We start from the raw sequence: 27973 nt of genomic DNA, 5'->3' as shown, positions 1-27973 counted from the left end.
TTATAGGGCCCCTCTAAAATCCAAAAATGAATGCCAACATCCAGTCTTCACTGGATTATTGGCACAGCATGCCAACTTTCAAATCCCTAATGTAGTAAAAACCATTTACATCTTTTCACATGAAAATAAAAAAAAAAAACTGCATCCTAAGATACTTAATTCTTCTACAGATACCTGCACACACAACTTCTATTTTATTTTCTTATTTTGCCTTCTCTTTCTCTATATTATCTGCCATGAATACAAAAAAGGAAAGAATAGTCTGAAGATCTAGGAGCAATGATTTCTGCTTTGGAGGTAAAGTGTAGATTACCTGAGTCAAATAATTTGCTTCTTGAATTGACTCAGTCCATCAAGAGGAAATTGATATGGGAAGGGAAAATAGAAAAGAAAAAAAAAAGTAACAGCTTATAATGTATTTTTAGCTCTTCAAGGGCAAAATGAAATATAATACTTCCCAAGTTCTCAATTCAACCTTTCCTGAAAAATTGTATCATTAAAAATGTCAGTAATAATATTAATGCTTTCAATAATTCACCATTTGTATAATTTACAATGTGTAATACAATTTACATCCTGACTACATAAGTCTACTTCTTTGCCTCCCATTTAAAATAAAAATATGTATGATTCCCTTTTTCACAAAACTGTGTAGATTATAAAATATTTTTGTGTGATGAAAAAATTCTATAGGCAGCCATTTCATGTTGATAAATAATTCACAAATAATTTGTAAAGTGTGACATGTTTTAAAATCAATATTTTAATTATAATTTTAATGCTTTCAATTTGCCTACATAAGATATTAATAAATTTAGGATTGCCAAGTAATAAAAAATATGGAGCACAGATATCTAAATATTTCAGAATATCATTAAAAATTTATTAGATGTTATAGTAGGAACACAGTTTTAACAAATTACATTGTCTAATATTTTAGTGTAATCTTAATCACATACAAGTAAACCTTTATTTTAAAAGTCAAGTGAAATAAAATATCAGGTTTTGTCCACAATAGAGTGTTGTATTCTTCCACTTGAAGCTTTCATAGCTTCAAGAGAAAATCATAAATGATAAGACATCAAAAAATTAAGTGTTGATTATTTGGAGATATTTAGTGAATTTCAGGAACCATATAAAATGATTTTTAAAGCTATGTATATTTTATTGCAGTTTGGTGTTTCAGAAATAGCAAGAATCTATTTCCCTGGTTGTCATACAGAACCACAAGTCTATAGGGAAAACATTGTGGAAATACTGGGAATTTTCCTACATAATAATTTAAGAATTGTCCTTTAGAAGGGACAGATCACCTTGGCTCCACTACCTCTTCTTGTATAAACAGTCTCATGATAATGATCCCTGTGCTGGTAATACAATTTATGTTTTAAATGTATCAGTTGATACTTTGTGTCTTTAACCATATTCTTGTGACTCATTAACTGGAATTTTTAGGTAAATTTGCAAAATCAAACAAGGGCCAACCTTGTCCAGAAAGCTGCCCTGAATATGGACAGGCGTTTTGGATTCGTTCCTGCCATATATCCCAGGGTTAAATGACTTTATGGACGATCAGCTCCTATTTTGAAAGGATTAAAAAATTTGCCAGAAATGGATGTCTCCTTGAACAGTTTTGCCCCTGTCTTTGCTGACAGTCAGCTTCGTGGGGTCAATCACAGTTAGGACACGGTGGTGAAGTGGACTTGGTTATTAGAAATGCAGACAAGGAGCTAAGAGAAGAGGGTAAGAAGAGGTGGAGAGGAGCAGTTACCATTCCTTGGTGGCTTTACAAGTTTATTAATGGCTATATATCTAACCTGTGCAGCTTCCTGGGATCTGTCAGTTTGAGGCAGCAGTTTGAAAGCTATTCTCTGAAGAATTACAAACTTTTGAGGATGATAATATCAGTTTATATCCGTTAAGATCAGAAAACTAGACAAACTGAACGTTCTAGGAACAAGAGAATTCAAAAATTTTTTAAATGCTATATTTGAAATCAACTTTTCTTTTTTAAATGTTTTCCTAGTGTCTCTGACCTATAATATTATTAATTTAAAAAAGAACAAAGGACACTAAACACTATATTTTAGGGAGAAGTCCAGTAGCTAAGATAAAAGCCAACTACATTACATTTGTAAAATACACCTAGGTTAGTAAGACCTTGATAAAGTTTCAAAAAATTAATAATAGACTCATTATTTCTAACTCTTTCTTTTATGTTTGATTCACATTTAGTTGTGTTTTCATGATAACATCACATCAATATTTTTCTGATCATATGAATGCTTTTTGGTTACATAACATTTAATTAATATTCTTGATAATTTATTACAGACTTTCTACTTTGATTGATATACACTGGTTTTTAAAATAAAATATTTCCTAATATTCGATAACTTTCCTACTATTCAAGAAGTTGAACATAGTTGATATTGAGATTAGTAAACATGACAGTACTATAACTAATAGCAATATATACTTAGTGATAGAATAGGACAGCATAAATAAAGCATGACATGATAATTAACTATACTAAGCTTTGATCATATAGTTTGTTTTAATGGGAAGTATATGACATATATAGTGGTTAGTCTATGCCTATACTAATAAACAACTTTATATTTACATAAGTAATATTATGTTTATTTATAATTAATATAAATTGTGTCAAAACTGTCATCATAAGTACTTTTATGAAAATAAGTTGCAATGAAGTAAATGAATCTGTAAAAGGATGACCCATAGCTACCAGACACTCCTAGGCCAAGCTTCCAGTGACTGAGATAATGGACCGGATATACACACACATAAATATAAACTTAAATATTTGCAGTGAAAGTACACTCAGAAATATAAAAGTGAGAGCTGTGTCCAGATGGTGAACGAGCACCTGTTCCCAACTCTTATCCTGAAAACTTATTTTGACATTTCAGAAAATAAATATTCCTTAAAAGAATAGCACTAGGAATCCATAAAGATTGAGAAGAAATGCCACTGTACTAGGATGTTGTTTAGAAATACAGGTTTAAATGCCAGTAGTGACTACCAAAGAGTTGAAAGTGGTCACTTCTGAGATAGAAAACAATGAGATAAAAATTCAGAAGGCTTATGTTTTTTTCTTGTAATGTCTTTTATTGTAACAGAATTATTTTTTAACTGTGTGGTTCTGTATTTAACAAAGATAAAACATTATATAATAATAATAATAATAATAATAATAATAATAATAATAATAATAATAATAATAATAATAATGATAATTTCAAAACTTCTAAAGAGAGCTTAAAAGAAAAATGAGTATATGACCAGACTAGGGACCTGAGAATAGAGGATAATCAAGGGACCAATAAATATTTAAAAAGACACTCAAAAGCAATCATCATCTAGCAAGCACAATGTGAATCTTTAACATCCTCCAGAATGGCTGACAACAACAATGACAAGACAGAACCAACTCCTTAAACTGAATTTTTCTACACAGTTGGTGAGGAGTATAAATTGGTATCGCCACTTGGAAAGCCATTGGCAACATCTCCTGAAGGTGAACATATACGAAGACCATGATCCAGCAATTCCTCTCCTGTGTATATGCCTCCCAGAAATGTATTTCATTCAAATGTCTAAGAAAAGACATACCCTTAGATGCTCATGGCAGCACTATTAATAATAGTCCACAATTTTAAATTACACAAATGACAACTAAAAGTAGACTGAATGAATGTGTTTTGATATATTTGTGCAATTTAATGTTGCACAGCAATAAAGGATGAAAAAATTACACTTACATACCACAATAACGTGGTTTAACATCACAAACTTAATGTTGAAAGGAAGAAGTTGATCACAAAATAATGCATACTATAAGATTCCATTTATATAAAGTTAAAAAAATGACCATAACTAATATATGGTGTCACAATTCAAGATAGTGGTTGGTTCCTTTTTGTGGGTTGTGACTGGTTTGGAGTTCTGAGCGGGGCTGCTGGGTGTGGGTGGGGTCTCGTTTCTTTGATTTGGGTGTTATTTACATGGATGTGCTAGACTTGTAAAAATTCACCAAATTATGCTCTGAGCATTCTTTTATATATATATGTTATATTGAAACTAAGCAGAACCCTGAACTCCCCGATACAAAGGTCCCTCCCTGTCCCCTGCCTCTTGTTTGTAGAAAAGCCAACGTTTCCCAGGCCCCCTTCAGTCACAAAAGAGCAGGTTCAAGTGGTTAATGATTAGGACAATAGTCACAGAATGTTTCTGATGCACATTCCTGAGTTGTTTTACAGATAACTTCAACTGCCACCAGAAGGAAGACGCTTACTGCATGTTGACCAGACTGCAGACTTAAGCTGCTCCATCTTGAGCACTGACTGAGTCTATGGCTAGCGCAATTCCCAGAGCTGGGATTAATTCCCAGGAGAATGGGATTAACACTATTGCTCATTCTGTATCTTTGTGAGCATCAACGTCATTGTGGCTTGTTCTGCCCACTTGTGTAAACAGGGAACTAAAAATTGTCAGCAAAGCCGTGCTGCAGACCCATGTCAACATCTTCCATGCTAAGAATACAGCGCCCTCTGTCAGCATGAGGAAGTTATAGAAAATGGACTTTGCCCATAATCCCACAGAAATGAACTGATGTCTGACAGTGGGGATTTGTAAGCACCTCTTTGCGGGAAATAGCTCTTTGCAGGAAGCATCTCTTAGCAGGAGGCTCTTTTGTCTTGTCACTTTGGCAAACCCACACTGTAACTAGCATTTAAACCAGGAACCCTAGTGCTCACTCATCTCTGGTCCAAGCACATCTTTCAAATCTTTTGATTACACAATAACTTGTCTCACCTACTGATTCTTTCCTTAGATCAAAAAATACAAATAAATACTAAGTAATTAATGGATGACTAAATATTTCCTTCCAGCCCCTCTTCAGTATTCTTATGAGCAAACTATGTGAATAAGGTAACTTTAGGGAAAGATTACAAGGAGTCAACAAGCCTGCACGTAATGGGGAGATGGTGACCCCTTACCTCAATGATTAACTGAAATTACTTTCCCCTTTTCCCTTTAAAAATGTTCATAGCTGAGCAGAATCTTTGGATTTGGTTCTGAGATATGAATTCAACTTCTCCCCAGGTTGCCAGCCTCCTGATAAAGCAAACTATCTGTCCCTACTAAAACTTGTCTCTTGATTATTAGCATTTCAAGTGGCAAGCAGCTAAACCTGAGTTCAGTAACAACATTTTAAGATATAATTTAAAATAAATGAAGAATAAAAAGAAGCAATATTTTCTAAAGCTGAAGAAATGTTTAAATCTTCGGACTGAAAAATCTGACTCATTGACAAGTCAGTCAAATGCTCATTTGAATTGAGGCCTGAATCAGAAGTCAGTTTTATCAACTGAAGAAAGAGCTTTCCAGCCAGAGATAGAAAGGACCAGAGTGTCAGGGCAGGAGCACGGTTAGTATATGAGTAAAAGTGTACAGAGGGACATCCCATTGTGAAGGTCCTTTTTGTTTTGGAGTTTGGGTTACATTTAATATGAGGATTTTAGGCAAAGAAGTAACATACAGTGATTTACATTTTTAAAAAATTACTCTCGTTATTCAGCAGAGAATGCATGGGCACAGAGGCTAGAGATCATTTAGGAATGGATTATAGCAATATTCATGGAAAAAAATTGATAGTGGCTTGAACATGTATTTTAGCAATGGAAATGAACAGAAGTGGATTGAACCTAGATATATACTGCAGATAACAATGATAAAATGTGCTTATGGATTCAATAGTTTGGGTAAAAGGGTCAACTCAAGAATCATTCCCAATATTTGAGTTTTGTGAGCGATGGTGGTTTTTACTGAGTTGGACTTTCATAGGAGTATCAACAATTTTGAGTGTCAAGGAGTTAGAATTTGTTTATGTTAGGTTTGAGACCTCCAAATAGACTTTCAGATTCTTACTTAAATTCTCTATGTAACGATCAGTCCTTTTACAGCAGTGATAAAATTAACCCATGCTTATACATAAAAATCATTCTTAGATTATTAACTGTGCTTTTAAAGTGGGCGAATTGTCTTTATCAAAGTCTTTGCTTAATTCAGAGGTATATAGATTCACTATTCATGCATCCATACAATGAAAAAGAATTTCTTAGTCCTTTATGTTAACATTAATTAATTGAACAGAGTGCTGACATCCATGGTGGCTCCAGTCTATCACTAAGTAATTGTAAATATATTTGGTTTACTTCAAATTTTTCTTTCCTTAAGAGTTCTTTACAGGAGTTTGCCAGAGCCATCCTATATGTATTCCCTATATCAGCTTACTTAACCAGCCCTCCAGATCCACACAATCATAACTGAATCCAAGGAAAACCAAGCTTGGGCCTATGATAGCATACCTGGTAACTCTCACCCCATAAACTATGGCTGGGGCTACAGAAATCTAAAATAACCCAGGAAGCTCTTTCAAATTGCTGTCAAAATGAATAACCCCTTACACACAAGAATTTGTTGTTTCTAAAGATCTTACTTCTCATTGAGAGTCAACACCATTTTCATCAGTGAAGGAGGTATATACATAATAATCCCTCTACCAAACAACCAGCGGCTGGGCAAGATAAGCCAAATTTCACAACTCTAATGAAAATAAGTGCTTTACCAATGAGGTTAGAATTTCATTCACTAACATTAGGTCTCCAGGTGCGTTCAGGTCTTAGCAAGCTTAATTGGTAGAAAAACAGGTTCAAAAATCACTACAAATGCTCATGACATTCCTCACAGAGCTAGAACAAACAATTCCAAAATTTATAAGGAACCGCAAAAGACCCCAAACAGCCAAAGCAAGCTTTTGTAGGTCTCTCTCTCTCTCTCTTTTTTTTTCTTCTTTTTCTTCTCTTTTCTTATGGTTTCATGACTAGAGAAATTCCTTTAACATTTGTTGTAAAGCTGGTTTGGTGGTGCTGAAAGCTTTTAGATTTTGTTTATCTGGGAAGCTTTTGATTTCTCCACCAAGTCTGAATGAGAGCCTTGCTGGGTAGAGTGTTCTTGGTTGTAAGTTTTCCCCTTTCATCACTTTAAATATATTGTGCCACTCTCTTCTGGCCTGTAGAGTTTCTGCTGAAAAATCAGCTGATAATCTTATGGGAGTTCCCTTGTATGTTTTTTGTTGCTTTTCTCTTGCTAATTTTAATATTTTCTCCTTATTCTTAATTTTTGTCAATTTGATGACTATGTGCCTTGGTGTGTTCCTCTTTGGGTTGATCCTGTGTGGAACTCTCTGCACTTCCTGGACTTGGGTGACTGTTTCCTTTCCCAAGTTGGGAAAGTTTTCAGTTATATCTCTCCAAAAATTTTCTCAGGTCCTTTCTCTCTCTCCTCTTTCTGAGACCCCTGTAATGAGAATATTAGAGTGCTTCATGTTGCCCCAGGGTGCCCACGTTGGTTCATCGATTGTACCAAATATGCCTCACTGATGAGAGATGCTGAGGGTAGGGTAGCATATATGTGTGGGTGGGGAGGGCTATGTGCGAACTCTGTATTTTCTGCTCAATTTTGTTGTGAACCTGAAACTGCTCTAAAAGAATACAGTCTATTAAAAAAAATCACTACAAATGAAACTTCTAACAGCATTGAGAAGCTAGTCTATTTATTTCCATAAAAGTTAATTCGTGGATATGCATTAGTCAAATCCCTAGGCTACTTTATAAACTGCATCTTCTTTGTATTGTGACATTAATTGACCCCTTGTTTTCTTTCCATAAGAAACCTAAATGATGTTTAAGAGTACCATCTCTCTCTCTCTCTACTTTGACATACAGTAATAGGGCTAAGAGTAAGAAACTTCATCCTTCATGATTGGTGCATTAAATCCATGGAAAATAATGATCTGCTGTTGATTTTTTTTTTCTTTATTTCTGGAATCTAAGGTTTCTCATTATTTCAAGCTCTCCTGTAAAATTAAAATACTTTTCTTTTGCTATTTCAACATGCCTAGCTCTGCATTTGTATCTAATTCTTTGCATCTATTCCTTAATCTTCAATCATTGTTTGATGTAATCTTTAATCGCTGACCTGAGTACATCTAGAGAAACAGCCTGACAAAAATTTCATATGATAAAATCACTGTAAAATACACTACACATTTTTCTTTGCAATGCTAAATATACAATTAGATTATTCAAATACTAATTCATACATTGTAGTAAAAATCAGCTGAAACTAGTTGGCTTATTTTATTGTACACATTCATTTTTCCATCAATGCTTTTAATGGTAGTTGATCTTTAAGTGTTGAAAGGATTCTATTTTAGCACATTTTTAGTCATGGCTTAATATATAATTTTATTCTCAAAGAGAACATGGGTTGTGGCAGAGTGAGATAAATAAGATAAGAATTTAAAGGCAGCTTGACTCCTACATTTAAGTTCAAAACATTTTATAAGAAGAAGTTGGATAAATGTGCAGCAGAGAATTTATAAAGAGACTTACATGCTATACTAGAGAACTTACACATACATATATTTATTTCCCTGGCTGAAAGTTTCCCTTTTCTAACTCATTCTGCTAAGCTTCTGTTTCTATAGTATAAACAACACTAGAAGAAATAATTAGGAAATAATAAGGAATACCAACATAGATTTTGAAATTTCTAAACAATGTTTTGAAAAGTAGAGCTGCCTTCTGTTAGGAGTAGTTGTTGTCATGCTTGGAAATGTACTCTATGACAACATGACCTGAATTTCAACTTGTAGTGTCTATTCTAAACATAAAACATGTTAGGGAGAATCAATTTGCTAAATTTCTCAAGGTAATAAAATAATTCTACTATGTAATTGTTGTGAGTAGGGAAGTTTTCTTCTTTCTCTTTCCCAGGAAACCAAATTTTCAGGAAGCTTGAATAGTTGGACCATGAAGCTATAATAAAGTCACTTCTATCCACTGATCGACCAGTCAAGTACATATGAGGAAATGAACTACCTCCTTTAAGCTAGTCTTTTAAAACCTAATCTTACAATGTGTTGGAAAATGTCACACTCTACTTCACGTTATCAGGGCTCATCAGCTTGTAGATATGGTTTTATTAAAAATTAGGAGGCCAAATGATGTATTTTGTTATCATATCTCAGCATCCTGGCTGTTACTCTGTATCAAATTCCCGTAAAAGTACAGAAAACTAAATGATAAATAAAAGCTATGTGACCTATTTTATTTCCAACAGAAAAATTCAATTTCTGAGAAATACATTTGGGGAAGTTGGTCTTCACAAATATACAAATTAAAGACAGGAAATAAGCAATGTGGTAAGTTAATCAATTACTTTACAAGGAACCTCTCATACATCTCAAGGAAAGGAAATTATCTTAGTATGTGTAATGCGATGTCAGCTGGTTCATATCTGACTTTGGTAAACCAGAGAGAAACCAAGGGGGGAAAGGTAGGCTAAAATTATATGGATTAGGAAGAAAAGTACAAAAAGTACTAAGGGATAGTTTGACTATTTGATTCATTTTTTAAAAATTGCTTATGAGAATTAATGAAAATACATAATACAACCCTCTAGGACTGAAATCCCTAAGGCTGGGACTTTACATTTCCTGTGTACTGAATAGCTGGCAGACACATGCATTATTATCTTTTTTTTTTTTTTAATTGAAGTACAGTCAGTTACAATGTGTCAGTTTCTGTGTGCAGCACAATGTCCCAGTCATGCATAAACATACATATATTCATTTTCATATTCTTTTTCATCAAAGGTTATTACAAGATATTGAATACAGTTTCTTGTGCTATATAGAAGAAATATTTTTTTAGTCTATTTTTATATATAGTGGCAAACATTTGCAAATGTCAAACTCCCAAATTTATCCCTTCTGACTCCTTTTCCCCCAGTAACCGTAAGATTGTTGACTATGTCTGTGAGTCTGTTTCTGTTTTGTAGATGAGTTCATTAGTGTTCTGTTTTTTCTTCCTTTCTTTTTTTTTCCAAATTGTACACAAGAGTGATATCATATGGTATTTTTCTTTCTCTTTCTGGCTTACTTCGCTTAGAATGACGATCACCAGGTCCCTCCATGTTGACGCAAATGGTGTTATTTTATTATCTTTCTGGCTGAACAGTATCCCATTGTATAAATAAACCACAGCTTCTTTATCCAGTCATTGGTTGATGGACATTTAGGCTGTCTCCATGTCTTGGCTATTGTAAATAGTGCTGCTATGAACATTGGGGTGCAGGTGTCTTTTTGAAGTAGGGTTCCTTCTGGATATATGTACAGGAGCGGGATTGCTGGGTCATATGATAAGTGTATTCCTAGTCTTTTGAGGAATCTCCGTACTGTTTTCCACAGTGGCTGCACCAAACTACATTCCCACCAGCAGTATAGGAGGGCTCCCTTTTTTCCACACCCTCTCCAGCATTTGTCATTTGTGGACTTTTGAATGATGGCCATTGTGACTGCTATGAAGTGATACCTCATTGTAGTTTTGATTTGCATTTCTCTGATAATTAGCAATACTGGGTATTTTTTCATGTACCTATTGGCCATTAGTATGTCTTCATTGGTGAATTGCTTGTTTAGGTGTTCTGCCCATTTTTGGATTGGGTTGTTTGTTTCTATTATTAAGCTGTATGAGCTGTTTATATATTCTGGAAATTAAACCATTGTCAGTTGCATCATTTGCAAATATTTTCTCCCATTCTGTAGGTTGTCATTTTGTTTCAGTTATGGTTTCCTTTGCTCTGCAAAGGCTTATAAATTTAATTAAGTACCATTTGTTAATTTCTGCTTTTATTTCTGTGGCCTGGGTAGACTACCCTAGGAGAACATTCCCTCACACCATACACAAAAATAAATTCAAAATGGCTTAAAGACTTAAATATAAGGCAAGACACGATAAACTTCCTGGAAGAAAACATAGGCAAAACATTCTCTGACATAAATCTTATCAGTGTTCTCCTAGGGCATTATTATTTTAATCTCCATTAATTTCTGTCTCTCTGTATATATTTTTGGCTATGTTTCCAGTTCAGATTATTTATTGTTATTTTATTTTTTTTTCTGAGGATAAGCCATAATTTCAGTTTCTTTTGAATTAATTAATTTTCCTGTTATGTTATCAGTTTAAATCTATGTTTAAGTTCAAAACATTGTTTTAAATCATCAGGATATATACGTATATATCAGCATTGATTTCTGCTCTTCTTGGGCATAGGAGATTTTCTTAATTGGTTTAAGAGATTGCCATAATCTCTGGGCATGATCTCATGAGATTTAAAACCAATACAAGTTTATGTTTCAATGAAATGATCGTATTTCATCATGGCAAACAAGTATTATCCTTGTCTGACTTAGCTCATGAGTGTTCTAGATGGACCCAGTTGGTTAGTGGACCCAATCTGAGACTGAGTCTCCATTCCCCAAATCATAAGAACAAGAAGGATCCAAATGCAAGTTGAAAGCTGTCCAAATGAGTATGTTCTCTGCAGAATGAAAGTTTCTTAGGGAAGAGAATCTGCCTGGTTCAGCTTTGAATTTTTAAATCCGAGTACAATATATGACACATAGAAAGGAAGTAATAATAAGCCACAAAGAGAAAGAAAAATACCATATGAGATCGCTCATATGTGGAATCTAAAAAAAAAAAAAAAAACAAAAACAAAGAACATAAATACAAAACAGAAACAGACTCATAGACATAAAATACAAACTTGTGGTTGCCAAGGGGGAGGGGGATGGGAAGGGACAGACTGGGAGTTTGAAATTTGTAGACACTGACAGGCATATGCAGAATAGATAAACAAGATTATACTGTATAGCACAGGGAAATACATACAAGATCTTGTGATAGCTCATGGTGATAAAGCATGCGACAATGAATATATGTGATTTCATGTATAACTGAAAAATTGTGCTCTACACTGGAAATTGACACAACATTGTAACCTGATTATAACTCAATAAAAAAAATAGAAACCAAAAAAAAAAAGGAAGTAGTAAGTATTTCAGGAGAGAATTACAACATGATTATTGGAATGAATGATTTAATTGATTTTTGAACCAATACATAAAGTAATCGAATAATCTTCCATGCTTTTCTATTGGTGTTTTCTTAGGCAAGCCTTGTGTTTCCCTTGATCCCCTTACAACTTTGTAAGTTTATTTAATTATTGTTATTTACTTTTTACAAATGTTAAAACTGAGGCTAAGAGACAAGATATGATGTATCCATGGAGAGAAAACTAGTGGACAATGAAACTGGGATTAAAGTGCAATATTCTGCCCTTAGGATATAATCTTTTCACTACCTCCTAGTCCCTTGAAGCTTTGTACCTATAAATGAATATACACCTGATATATAATATATGACCATATATAAATATATATTCATTTATAGGTATAATATAGAATATACGAACATACATTGGTAAAAACATGTATTTATTTTATAGGTATGTAAGTATGTATGTGTATATATGTATCCATGTGTATGTACAGCTGTAGGCATATCTTTGACCTCTCACAGGTGAGACCAAAATGTGTCAACAAATATCAATATACTTTGAGTATTAAAAACTCTGTTAAACAGGAGAATGTTACTATAATTACTTACTGCCTTTATACCTGCTATGTGTTGGCATATGCCTATCAGTCTGTTACAGTCTTCAATATCCTATAAGAAAATCCCAAATACCAAATGATCTCCCACTTTGATACAAATAAACTTCTCCAAACAGGCAAAGCCAACTCTAGTTGGCTTATCTCATTTCCAAAATTACCCATACTGCTAGTTTCTTTTATTAGATACTGCTTATTTCTTTTTGAACACATCTGCAGGTTCTTGGAGGAGAGAGAAGGTACTTCTTAGAGGTCACGTCCACCGCCCCGTTTCGCCTAGCCTTGCATATGATACATTGTCTATAAATAAGTATTCCTCAAGACAGTTTTAAAAGACTCAATGATATGGCTTTTTATATTTTGTATTAAAAATAAAAATGTGTCTACTCAGTTGCACAGTTTCTTTTTTTCTTTGTTTTGAAGCAAAGAGCAAAGCAGCTGAAACAGCCATGGAGCACAGTGCTCGTTAAAACAAATTGTAAATCTGAACTAGTATTGTGCATTTTTATGCCCAGTAAAAAAATCTCCATTCTTTATGAAGTTCTCAGGCAAACACAGAAATGTAATAGTAAGCACATCACAGAAATATACTGGTGTTTTGGGCTGTCTCACATCATCTTTGCAAACTTTTTATGAGCACTCAACTGTGTATGGTGTTGCACTACATGGTGTCATGAGAACTGAAGGTAACCAGTCCTAACATTGCAGGAATTGGAACAATTCTGAAACCTACTTGCCAAAGAATATTGATTCTAGTAACTTGTTCAAATTTTATGGATATAAATTCTAGAATCTTACAGATAAAATATACATCTTATTAATACTAATGCTAGAATATTCTCTCTTCATCTAATAAACCTTAGGCAGAAATGCCAAAAAATCTTCTCTTGTTTTTAATTTATGAGATATACAACTCTTTACATAAAAGTTTACCCCAGCACATCTGCTCCCAGCATTCTCTGTTGCACTATTAACTCCATTAGTGCTAAAATCCTAGAAGACACTTTTGTACAACTAAAGATAATACAGTGTTGCTTCCCAGGAAGAAGTGGCAAGGATGCTATGTTTTGCTTAATAGTTGCATAGCTGATAAAAAGTCTACTGGGCCAAAGGGATGGATTCTTGCCTGAGGAGAAATGATATCCCACAGATATTCTATAGCCCTGTTTTGGTTGCTACGGAAAGTGCCCCCATAAAACTAACACTGCAGGGCTCTCAAATTAAAGATGCCATCAGCCATTATCTTAATGCTAGCAGATTTTTACTTAATGAAATGCATTTCATGCTGTTCTCACAAAATGCACTCGCAAGAAGCAATATGGTATTAATACAAATGGCAACAAACAAAAATGCCTTATTCATTGATTTAAAAATAACCGTATTCTCTATGTGCATAAACATGATGAATATCAAATTCAGTTTCTCACTAGCACTCATACCTGTATACTCTTTTCTGCTGCTTTCAATTATTGTCTCACAGGGTGATTTTGCAGGTAAGCTGTGTTCTGGATGAAATATGGATTCCATCTGTGAGGCCTTTTGATAAACATTTTTGACGGATCACTAAGTGGAACCAGGTGATGATGCAACAGGATCAGGGTTAGTACTCAAAACTAGCTGGTAAAGTATGGCCCCTAAACTAGATTCACTTATATTTCAGTGTGTTAAAGATTTAATACTGTTCCTCACATTTTTTTAAATAATGCAAAGTCCTTAAGTCAAGGAATCCTGCAATACTTAGGTTACTGGAGTATCAGCAAAAAATTCCATCATGGCGTAATAGTTGCTGTCATATGCATATGAAGATGGTGCTAAATGCATGTTATATTCAATGCATCATCTGAAACCCCTTCATGACTGCATCACTAAGGGTACCACAGTGAGAGTCAGTTTGAGCAGAGGAGGGTGAACAGAAGCTGGAAAAACTCCAGCACTTCTAGGCTCACGATTAAGAGGGATGACAGTCAGTGAATCTGCCATAATTTAAAATAATGAGAGCTCACCCTAAAGTCGTATGAGAAGTGAGTCTCAAGCTTCTCACATGATGGAGAGGTGAGCATAACCCTGCCAGTGAACTATACTGTGCTCCCCGCTTTAATAACATCCTGCAAAATCTTGAGCTACTCAAAACATTTCTTGAAGAGATTATTGGGAAACTAGAATGGAAGATACTTTCCTGAGTAAATCATACGTCCCTTAGGTATTTTTTAGACATTGGAATACTGATTACATGAAGAAGTCAAGAGTTGCTGCCAAGGTGGTATTCCAGATGAAGTCATGTGTTGAGGTTGCAAATGAAAACTTGACTTTGTTACATGACTCTGGAATGGTTGGGTGGTCTTTTGGGCACTTGGTGATTCACTCCATCAGACTTCCCATCCGTAAAGAGTGGATAACAAGTCAGTTGACACAGATATGAAGGCCTCGAAAGGGGTCTTTACAAAGTAAACTTAAACTGCATTTAAGCAGTAAGAAATGTCCAAAATAAGTTGACTGTATTGCAGAACTGGCTAAGCAGGCAGATCCTGTTGGCAAAAATTGGCAGAGGGTGACCACCATTAAAAGGCTATTAGTCTCCTTGCTCCCATTATCCAGTCTACTTACTAAAGACAGAAATTCTGAATGTGCTTTAAATATCTTTCAGGTGATCGTGATGTCACATTTGCGAACAATAACATGGCACAGTTTTCCACCAAAATATAGCCACATTCTTGATGCCTCATATCCCTAATTTTGCATGATAAAATACATGGTGAGTTTATTGATAATCCCTAATTTCTAGTCAGTAAATCATTTGACAGCCTGCTGCCGAGCTAGTGGTGCTTGATGACAGCCTTCAAATGTGTATTGCCAATATAGACTTTTCTTGGTGATTAGAGTTCTTCTGTTCAGACAAATGAATGGCTTTAATCCTTTTTAAGTTGGCTGTAAACTTGCCAGACTTTGCTGACTCTGTAAAACAATCTATAATATGTTTTGCAACTTTTCTTATGTGTGCGTGTTTCCAGGATCCATGCATCAGCATGATGACTCACTTTCTTAAAGACTATTTTGGGGTTTGCAGCTTATTGCAATGGAGGGATTTGGGAGCGTAAAGAAGCATTTCACTGCCAAATGCCTTGTCTTAATAAATATGTATTTTGATGCTGTTTTCTATTTGTTTTGCAAGTACTATGTCAGCTTGAGTTGGTGGTCATTTCTGGTGTTTCGTTGGGTGGCTGATCCTATCTGTGGACTAAGAATGCCATCACCGTATCAGCAAACAAAGGACGTGTGGCCATCAAGCCATCAACACTGCAGCTGACCCCAACAGTTCACCCTGAGGTGACGTGGGATAGGAAAGAACCAGACACAGGACCTAGATAGTTAAGGTGCACATCAAAAGGAGGATTTCAATGAGCCCAGGCTCTTGAATCTTCCCACACACAGAAAGTCGTTAAGTGTATTAATTTTAATGTCTGGTTTTCTTTAATTAACAGTAATCTTTTGATGTTCCAACTACCTGGTTTTTGTTTCAAAACTCCTGTATATCCTGATTCCTCCCTTACCTCTCCAGAGCAGTCCCTCAGAGCTATCTGAGAGGCTGCTTCTGAGGCTTGAAGTCCTCAGAAAGATCGCCAACTAAAACATAACTCGCAGCTTTTAGGTTATGCATTTCTTTTTTCAGTCAACATATCTGAATATCAGAAGTAGTTGGACTTTGTTGTTGGCATTTCTCTCCCACTGAATCCAGAATGAAAATACTCCTTTGACAAATTAGGAAGTTCCCAGTAGCACCGTGGCTATAAATCTTTCCTCCCTAGCAGATCTTACCTGACCCCATGTTTTTTCATTTCCTTATAACTCCACTCTTTGTTTTTCAGGAAAAAAAAAATTCTGACAAATCAAAGAAGGCTCAGATGATAAACAGCTTCACACACTGACCTCCCAAGTGTGATTTCATGTTAATAGCAAGTCCATGGAATAAATGCCTCAAATTAAAGGATGAATTATTAAAAGTAACCTTCATAAAGCGTGTCTGTACACTTGGGAAGTACTTCTAAAGAAGGAATCCCGTTCTAGTTCTTTCACATACGTACAGGTACATGGCTCTCTACTCCAGGTGCTTATAAGGGCATATACCCATGTTTAAGAAGTAGTACTGAATTTGTTTCTCTTTCTGATATTAATGTTTCATACATGAACGAATGCAGAGTTAGTGCTAACTTTTGATATGTTGGGAGAATTATTCTATATTAGGATTTTAAATATGGGTCTTCACTTATAGTGGAAGATACCCCCCAAATTAAAGTTATTTGGGCATACAGACCTGACTTTCTACTGTGCAATCAAGTATGCATTTAAGAAAATATTTGTAAAGAAATGTGCCCTAGTTTTAGGATTATATGTGTATCTATATAGATAGACATAAAAATGCTGTAGTCCATAAATATTGAATTGTATAAAACTCTAAGCATTTGTCAAGTAAATCTGCATATATTCCAAAATAATTATATAGATTTTGCCTAAATAAGAATAATAAATTATTATTTTATTGATTGAGTTTCATTCTCACACACATACCCAACTCCAATGTTCTTATAAAAATTATAAATAAAGCAAAACTCTAGCTTACCCTTAAAAACCCTAGCATTATTTATAGCATATGGATAGATAATTAGTCAAAATAGTTATATATAACAGCTACATGTTTTTCATGTGGACAGATTCAAAGTAGTTTGCTTGGAATTTCCCATAGCCTGCTATTTGCCCTCTTCAAAGAGAGTTATTTTAAAGGAAACTGGGCTGTCATGATATTTCTTGAAAAGTCAAACTACCCTAAAGAACAATATAAATTGTGACAAGACCTCAGAAAAAATAAATAGAATATCTTGAAAACTTAGACCATAAACACCTTTTGCATATTTTACAACCTTTTAATATATCTTACTCAAATGGTCCTTTCAAATAGACACTAAATGGGTTTGTAGTGAGTGTTTTTCTCCCGTACTCATTTGTCCCTCGCAGCTCTCGGTGCTCCTCAGAGGCAGGCATGTTTCCTGCTTTGGCAGCAGCACTGTGAGCACAGTGGTGTCCGTCAGGGGCCCCCTGGCTGTCACAGAAGGTGCACGTTGTAGCACTGACTTTGGCATCCCTCGACAATCCAGGAGAAATCTCAAGTCATGGAGATTTCCTAGGAGAAAAGAAAGAATACCTCTACATTGAAAAATTTAGCAGAAAATAGCTAACCCACCCAACACCTCCTTATTTTTTTTTAAAGCCAAGGTGGTAAGTGCAAAGTATGAAATCTGCATCTATGTGGCACAAACTGGGACTGTTGGATCATGTGCCTAAATTTTGGTATGACATTGCCTTTCTCAACTACGGACACCTTAGTAATTTAAGTAATTAAACCTTAAGTGACATGGCTGTAGCATTCTAAAAGGAGGTCCAGTAGGTGGAATACACTAAAATTAGCTCATCCATTGGGTAGCATAATGTAAATTAGGAAGTCCATTGCTGAACTTTTTTAATAACTGGAGTAACAATTTAGTAATTTTTATTTCTGTAACCCAGCTACATTGTTTAACTAATATGCACTAAACACCTACCATGTACAAGGTGCTCCAAAAGACAAATACTAAAATTTAATTTTTTAAAAATTAAAGTATGGGAATGTTGGCGCCTGACAAGATAACTATTCTTTCTCCTTATTCTTCCACTGAATACTATTATAAAATCCAGACAGATGCATGAAGCAACTAATAAAAGACTCCCAAAATTACATAGTAGCAGGTGAATTTGGAAGCACATTAGAATGTGAAATACCACTGAAATGACAGTGAATTTACAATTTATGTTATTCCCTGTGGTTTTCTCCAACCTCATTTCAGAAGAGCTTGAAACTTGGAGGTGGATATCAGTGTGGAAAGATTTTCAAGAGAAGTTCTCTAGTTTTAGTTTGAGGACTTTAAATATAACAATGGTGGAAGCATGAGCCTGTCATCACCTAAAACTAAAGAAAAAGAAACTTTGATCAAATTTTCTGGTTCCAAGAAGTAAACCCCATTAGTTTTTTTTTCTTTTGGTCTCTGGGCTCTTGCCATTTGGCCCCAGACGTGGTCGCAGTAGTGTTAAGAATTCAGCAGAAAGGTTAAATAAAGGTCCAGCTAACTAGAAAAATTAATAGGCTAGCCATAGTAGAATCTGAAAGAATGACTTGAGTATGTATGGATCTGATTTTAAATAGCATACTTTGAAATCTGAACAGAGAATAGACTATAACTCAAGTTTCAGAATTTCACTGGATGACTTACATACAGAAAGGTACCGTAAAACAGGATAAATGTTGAAAAAGTGTAACACAGAAAAAGCATTGAAAAGTGAATTGACATTAGAACCAACAATAAATAGATTGTTTAGCTTGTGGCCAGACATGCATCTCTCAATTGCCTGATAAAACAAAAACATCCATAGAATTTGAACAAAACCAATGGACTCATACATGATATTCAAAATATATGACACAATTGAAAATTATGAGGCATATAAAGAATAAGGAAAATCTCAACCAACATGGAAATGTAAAACTCAATGATAGAATTTTCAATATATGTAGATATATTATATAAGACAACTACAACATAATATAGGTAAAAGACCTATGTGGTGGTAAGCGTCTATCTTCCACCTGAAGAAGTAAAATATTAATTTGAAGTAGATTGAAAAAAGCTAAATATGTACTTTGTAAAACCTAGATTAACCCTAAAAAAAAAAAAAAAAGCCATGCAAATAGATATGGTCAAAGTAAGACTATATAAACAAGCAAAGTAAATGTAGGCAAGGAGAAAGAAAACTGAAAAACAGAGGTTATAAAAAAAATTTAAGAAGTGTAGACCTGCATCCAAGTCTACTGATAATCATACTAAATCTAAATGGTTTGTGCAGACCAATTAAATGATAGTAAAAATATAGCAAGTAAACATATGTAGGATGACAGTAATGAAATATTGAGAGAGAAGTTTGTATTAAATGCTCATATTACAAAAGAAGAAAGGTCTCAAATAATAACTTAAGCTTTCATCTTAAGAATCTATAAACTAAGCAGAAAAAAAGGAATGATAAAGATAGAAATAAATAAAATTTAAAACAGAAAATACATAGAGAAAATTTAAAAAATCAAAAACTAGTTCTTTGAAAAGATAAAGAAAATGGATAAAATGTTAGTGAGATTGACAAGGAAAAAAGAGAGAAAACAAAAATTACCCATGTCAAGAATAAGAGTGGATATTACTACTGACCAAACAGATATTGAAATAATAAACAATTATATTCAACAACTTTGAAAAATGGACCGATTCCTTGAAAACTTTGAACTACCAAAAGTCATCCCAAATTAAATAGTTAAGTAGAAGGGGCCTATAATTATAATATGCATAATTTATTCTAAGAATGTATCTCTGCAAAAGAAATCTTCAGGCCTGAATGGTTTTACCAGCAAGTTCATTCAAACATTTAAAAAAAAAAAAAAAAGGTTTTAATATCAAGTCCTCACAATTTCTTCCAGAAGGTAGAAGAGGAGTGAATCCATCACAACTCATTTTGTGGAACTGTACTACATGGAGAGTAAAACCAGTGAAAGCTCCTTTAAGAAAAGAAAATAAAGACAAATATCATTCTTGAACCTAGATACAAAAATCCACAACAAAATATTAGCAAACTGAATCCAATAATTTGTAAAAATAAGAATATATCATAATCCAATGACATTTATACTGCATAAGGGAGACTGGATCAGTATTCAAAATTAGTTAAAGTAATTCACCATATTAAAAGTCTATAGAAGAAAAAGCATGTGACTATACCAATTAATGCATAAATGGTACCTGACAAAATTACGTATTCATTCATGAAAAGCTTCAAAAGACCAGTAATTGAAGGGAATTTCCTCAACTTGAAAAAGTTGGGGAAAAAAAGTACCACTAGCATCATTCTATGTGTTGAAAGACAGCATGCCATCTCCTAAGATTGGGAACAATATAAAAATGTTTACCTTCATCACTCGTACTCAACAATGCCCTAGAAGGACTTGTCAGTGTGTTATAGCAAGGGGAAAAAAAAGAGATATACAGATAGGAAAGGAAGAAATTAAACTGTATTTACAAAAACTGATTTTCAATGTAGAAAACCCCAAGGAATCTATTTTAAATATCTGTCAAGGATCAATCAATTTATTTGCAGTCACAAAATGGAAGGTCAACACATACATGCAAAAAATCTTATTTCAACACACTAAAACCATTAGAAACAAAGGTTTTTTTTTTTTTTAAGTGACACTAACTCTCCTAAAGAAACAAAAATATATACATAGATATATATTTACCAAAACACGCGCAAGATCTGCATATATGTTGAACATTAGAAAAACTGATAAAAATTAAAAGAAATCCATCCTGTGTTCAAGGATTGGAAGACTCAATATAGTAAAGTTTTAAATTTTCACAGTATTGATCTCTATATTAGAACAATGCCACACAGATCCTAGGAGGAACTTCTGTTGTTACAGACAAGATGATTTTAATGTGTATATGGAAAGATGATTGAACTAGAATAGATAAAACAAATTTGGAAAATAATAAAACAGAGGTATTATACAACCTGCTTTTAAAACTTACTATAAAGCTACAGTAATCAAGACAATGCAGTATTAGTGAAGAGACAGACACACAGATCAATGGACTAGAATACAGAGTCCAGAAGTAGACACGGTTGACTTTTTGGTGAACATTCAGAGGCAATTCAACAGACTGGGAGAAAATATTTGCAATTCACGTATCTGATAATGGGCTTTTATCTAGAATATATAAAAAATTTTCAAAGTTTAAACTTAAGAAACCAACTCAATTTTAAAAATGGCCAATGACTTTACAGAAACTTTACCAAAGGGGTGTATGGTCAACAAATGAGCATACAAAAAGATAGTCACTAACATGACCTAACTCTTATGCATTGATGGAGGGAGTGCAAATTGTATACTGCGGGAAAAAAAGTCTGGCAATTTCTACAAAGTTACAATTCCTTCACCTAGTGAATGGACAAGCTGGTAATCTATACAATGCAATATAATTCAGCAATAAAGAAGAACAAGTAGCTTGGATGAATGAATCTCAAGGATATATGTAATTGAAAGAAGTCAGTGTCAAAGTTTACACGGTTCCAATTGCATGGCAGTGTCAGAAACACGAGACCATTATGATGAACAGAGTAGTGTTTGCCACAGGGAAGACTGCAAAGGGACAGGACAAGGGATGTTTTGGGGGATGGAAGTGGTTTTTAATCCAGATTGTAGTGATGGCTACACAAATATATACATATTTTAACATTCATGTAACTCTACAGTAAAAACTAAAATCATTTTACAGTGTTAATTTGAAATTTTTTTTAATTTAAAAAAGTAATGAAAAAGAATTACAATGGTTTCATGATATTATTTAAGTATGAAAGATTTATCAGAGACATGCTTTAGGACACAAGGTAATGGTGAAAGGGCACTGGATTATCTTTCAACAGACAGGGATTGTAGTCTAGTAATAGTTTTAATAGTCTAGTTTGACCTATTACTAAATCTAAGGTTAAGATAAGGAATACTTCCCAACCTAATTAAATATATAAATAAAATATGTATTTATTATTATATGAAAATATATGAATATATTGTGTTTAGGTGTATATGTGGTCAAGTATTATGTTAATTATTCATCATTAATATACTATGTGCCTATGTTATATATAATATGAAATTTTCTATAACATACAGATACATATTTATTTTACATTCACCCCTTATACCATAGTATAATATATAACATATATTCATTATATATGTGTGTGTGTGCGTATACATATGGCATGGTATTCTAGATGACATCTGAAGTCCTTCAATATCTAAGCACATTTGATAAATATTTTCTCATATTTAAATTGTAAATGAATAAAAAATATATTAATAATAAAAGTAGAATATGTTGGAATGGGGAACACATCAAATAAAAATTTATGGTTAGTCTACGAATCTATTAGCCTGACTCTTATTAGAAACATTTGGCAAGCCAACCTTCGTGCTGTTCTGCAGCTGTTAAGTTTGGAAAATCATTGATCCAGCCTCCTTCAGCCTGGGATGCTGAGACACTCTCAGGCCTGAGTGTGCAAGACTTTACTCAGCTCTTTAGTCATAATGTACATGGCGTAAGTCTGAGAACACGTCTGGCTTAGATGAGGTCTGTCTTTATATGCAGAGCGGCTTCAGCTTGGAGAGACAATGAATTTTCCTAAGGTCTGCCTTGACCTTGATTCATTTAGACAAGTAATCTGCATTTGCGGGATGGAGAAGCTTATACCTCCACATCACTGTAGCGTATTCCTGCCAGTATCTTGACTGCCCTGACTTTCTTTGGAATTTTTTGAACAAATAAACCACCTGTATGTCTTTTCCTTCCCATCATTCTGAACCTGTTCTTTATGTGATTATGGTGGTCATAAATTTCCTTCTCTTGTTCCATCACCACAGCTTCCTGAGAGAGGGAAAAAAAAGACTGAGGTACAAGAGAGAACACCATTGCAGAGAAAATAATTCTACTGAACAAGTGCAATTAAGGTAAAACAAGTAAGAAATAGAGAAGACAGAGAAATCTTGAGAAGGAAAGGACTGATGTTCACCTCCCATTTACCTATTTCAGGGCATCACAAGATTTGAGCAGTAGAAATAGTAGGAGAATTAAGACAATACTATTTGGGAGCTAGAAATGTGGCCAGATTTTCATGTCTTATTTCTTCTCTAATCTTGGACTTTGCCTGAGAAACTTTTTCAGAGAAAGCATGTTTATCTTTAGAGAACTAAAGAAGGAAATACCCAGGGGGTGTCAGTGGAAGATTTTGTGTAAGTTGCTGACTTTAAGCAAGTAAGTAGAGACTGTAAAGATTTCCTGTAGAGTTGCTCAACCGAATTCATCAGTGTATAAAAAGGAGGAGTCCAGGGTTTAATTCAAAGGTTTGTGTAAGAACTGATTTTTGAATTGCACTTTGTGCTTAATATCTTCAAAATCTGTAATATTTGGGGCTGAAGGAAAGTGTCATACACCAAGATTCTGTTCTTTCTCGTACAGTCAGAGGACATATGTGTCATATGCACCTTATTGCTTTCACTTTCTGAGGTCAATGGTTTTTATCAAAAACAAGCATCAGGGGCTTAAAGTTGGTCTCATCCACATGCGCCCTTGGCATTGTGGCCTTCTCCCTGATAGCTCAGACACAGGACTTAGATCATTTGAGGCCAGACACAGGACTTAGATCATTTGAGGCATGTTTCTAAAAAAGGATACTTCAGTTGTAATTATGCACGAACTTTATACATATTCACCAATAACAGTCTGTCCTTCAATTTTTAATAAACTAATTGTCATTTAGGTCTCTTGGGTGTCTCAGGGTAGGCTGTTTAAGCTGTTAGCAGAAATAATATGATAAAAAAATCTCTGTATCTAACATACAGACAAACTTTCCACATAGAAATAACAGATAGAATTCCAAATAGAAATTAAAAAACGTCATAGTTTTTAAGCTGAAGATTCCAATAAATTTACTTTTTCATCTTCCTATACCTTTTTTTTACATTACCTTAAGTCCAAACTTTATTAATGTTTCCTGCTTTATTGAGGTATATTTGACAAATAAAACTGAAATGTATTTAAAGTGTACAACATGATGATTTCATATACATATACATTGTGAAATTATTACCATAGTCAAGTTAATTAACAAGTCCATCACCACATGTTTAGCTTTATATTTATTTCTTTTGGGCAAAAGGAGAATGCTTAAGGTATACTCTCAGTAAATTTTAAGTATACAAAACAGTACTGGTAGCCATAGTTATCATGTTATATATTAGGCCCTCAGACCTCGTTCATCTTATAATTGAAAGTTCGTACTTTTTTAACTAGCCTATACTTTCTTCCTCCAAGCCATCAGCCCCTGGCAACTACCATTCCATTTTCTCTTCCTATAAGTTTAGCCTCCTTAATTAATTAATTAACTAATTAATTATTTTAATGGGAAGATCTCTGAGTCCATAGAACCCTCCTCCCTGTCTGTGTCCCTGCCGAGGGGCGCAGGTACTGAACTGACTGCTTCTCTTTCCTCCTACCAGGTTCTGTGTGGATATTTCTTAAGGGCTTGGTTGTGTAAGTTTTCTGCCCACCTCCAGTTTCTTTGCAGTGAGACTTTCTCCACATTTAGAAGTAGTGTGTTTGTGTGTGTGTGTGTGTGTGTGTGTGGAAAGATGAGTGCCCAGTCTTCCTAACTCCACCGTCTTGATCTCTTTCCTTTACCTACCTACACCTTGAGTGGCATGTTTGACAGCAAAGGTTTACCACTAGAAAATGACTTAGACAAAATATTTTACTTAAAAGTCCCAAGTTTTGAAGTTACAGACTTTTAAGTCTTTGAGACTTTGAGTACAAGATACTATCAAAGATTAAAAATTCAGTAAACTGAAAATCAGATTCATATTTTAGAGATGGATTAAAACTAGAGGTGGTTTAAATGTGGTAAGAATAAGGGGTAGGTTTTTCTGTGATGACTCTGCTGCTGCACACACCACATCACATTGATCATGTTAACATGTCAGAAAATGTGGAGCCAGATTTTCACTTATCTATTTCCCTGAATGCACTTATCTTAAGTTTTGTATTGGCAAGATTGCTATATTTAGAAATGCAGTCAAGATGTAATAACCCAGTACAGAGGAGCATTACTAAAACCTATAGCCTCAAAAGTGAAACTGTGCGACAATAATAACTTACAGAGATCCCTAAGATAAAGATTCAAGACAAGAGTAGGCTCATATAAAACAGAATTTGGTAGTCAAATTTTAACATTTATTTGGAAAACATATTTTGGACTTCAAAAAGATAATTGAATAGCTCTAAAATTTTAACCCAGGATTTTTGGAGCACCAGTTCACTGCTTTCTATAGCACACAGATTTGTGAGCAGTCAAAATTTGCTTTGCAATTCATTTTGTAAAGTTCAAATTGCTTATTCGGCACTCTGTGAAAAATTATGCTTTATGCTGCTGGAAATGTTATGAAATTATGTCCACTTGAAACTTCACACCACTGTAATTAGGTAAAGCAAGCCGTTTTGTGCCAGGGTACAGTGCAGTGCGAAGCAGGACAGTATCACAGATGTACTGAAGGTGTAAGTTTGTCTGATCAGCAATCCCACATTTGGGGAGTTTGATCTGATAATCTTTCAGGAAGCTAGTGGAAGTTACAGTAGTCAAAATGCATATAGGATATCTAAAATGTGAGTTATCACACTTTGAAGTCATGCAAAAGAGAGTATCTCTCGAGTTTAACATTCATTCATGCATCTATTTAAGCCGAACAGAATAGATGACTCTCCCAGCAGCAGAGGTGTTCACACGCTCCTCACGCAAGGGCTGTTAGGAAGTTTCCCAGATCAATATATACACTTAATGTATATTTCTTCATTATTTGCTTAAAGCTTACCATTTATGATAATTATTATATTCCAAATGAATACAGTAAAGATCTAAAAAGTAACATTCCTTCCATGTGTTGCAGATTAGTGGTAAAGTCAAAAATCAGACTTCAAATAATTTGAAATATCATTTTTTAATCAATTGTTTGGAGGTTGAAACTTACAAAATTAAGTCAATTGCAAGAAGAGTAGATGTTTTAAAAATGTTGTTATCTACATATTTTAATCTTAAGCTTTGTACATATGCTTAACTATATGTACTTAAGCACATATAAAAAGATTTAGAGAGTAAAATTATTTAAAATACTGTTGTTCATTTTTCTTTATGTTGTTAAAAAATTGTTACTTAAAACCAAGAGTCCTTTAAGAAGTCTTTAGGTCTTTAAGAAACAATTCAGAAAAATAATTAAAATTCTTTGCCAATACTACATTTAAATTTGATAGTTTTGGAGGAGTGGCCAGTACAGCGGAGTAGAAGGATGTTCTTAGCTCACTGTCTCCCATAAATACACCAAGAGAGACATCTATGGACCCACCCATTCACTCAGAACACCTGCTGAACTTTGACAGAACATCACCTTCTTCAAAAGACAAAATTCATCACAAATCTTGTAGAAGAAGAAAAAAAATTAGTGTGGTACCTGTCCCACAGGGAGGGAGAGGCAAAGGAGGAACAGTACTCTTACTCTGGGTCTCCCCCTCTCCAACGGAGAGGTCAACAGGACAGAGGGGGAACCTCCGAGACTCGGATCTGTGCACAGCAGCCCTTGGCCAACAGAACTAAGTGAAATGGGCACAAAGCATCCCTGCGACCCCCAGCCCTAGACGCAAACCATCGGGTGTGCGCCAAGACTGTCTGCCCAAGCCAGGCAGAGGACTGGGGCCAACTGCACAGAGGCAGCCTCAGGGGACAGGAGTGTGCTGTGCACCATGGCTGGGAGTGTACGCAAAACAGTATAGCCTGGGTACCCCTTAAGAAAAATAAAGAAAGATGAAGGTAGGGGGCATACCAGCGCAGGCCTCAGCGAGTGGAGTTCGTGGAGCAGGACGAGTGCAGGAGCAGCATTTGGTGCTGGGGATGGTGCTGATCTGATAGCGCACCGCGATCCAGGTGTGCCATCCAGAAGTCAGAGGAACTGCACTGGTAGCCCTGAGGGCAGGGAATCTGGGGGACACCAGAGCAGTGCACTGACACTCCCACAGTTAACACGGGAACAAGGGCAGGGTCAACAAAGACTCCTTAAAGCACTCCGACCCCACCTGCTTTGCATCACAGCTCAGAAGTGGGTCTGGAAGCCTGCATTCCAACAGAAGGGGAACAGACTCGGCTCCTGACACAACATTGTAAGCTGACTATACTTCAATTAAAAAAAAGTTATGAACAACAACAAAAAAATGTAAGTGCAGCCAACACTGTCTACAGATGATTTAGCTTAATTTATTTTTTGCAAAAATCTAAGAAAATGTTATATTCATACTAACAATGAGTGCCAAGAAAACTTTTTATTAAATTGCTGTTAGATTTTCTGTTTGTTGAAGCTCTGACTATAGAGCTATTTGGGAAATAGATGAGCAATGCATAGTCAATAGGAAAAAAATGTCCACGTTGTACACCTTTTTAAATGCTTTGCTTTTGAATGAATAACAAAAACAGATGCAAGAAATATATTTTTTTTTGTTTTGTTCAAGGCCATGGGTAATTTTCTTGAAAATTGAAATGCACTATAAATACAATGTTTTTAGACTTTAAAAAACATCAAATACATTGAGCTAAATTCACAAACACCCTCATTTTAAGTACACATTTTCATGAGTTTTGACAAAT

The sequence above is a fragment of the Camelus bactrianus genome, chromosome 29 (assembly GCF_048773025.1).
Source record: "Camelus bactrianus isolate YW-2024 breed Bactrian camel chromosome 29, ASM4877302v1, whole genome shotgun sequence".
In the NCBI taxonomy this organism is placed as follows: domain Eukaryota; kingdom Metazoa; phylum Chordata; class Mammalia; order Artiodactyla; family Camelidae; genus Camelus; species Camelus bactrianus.
This window is presented reverse-complemented; position numbering follows the sequence as displayed.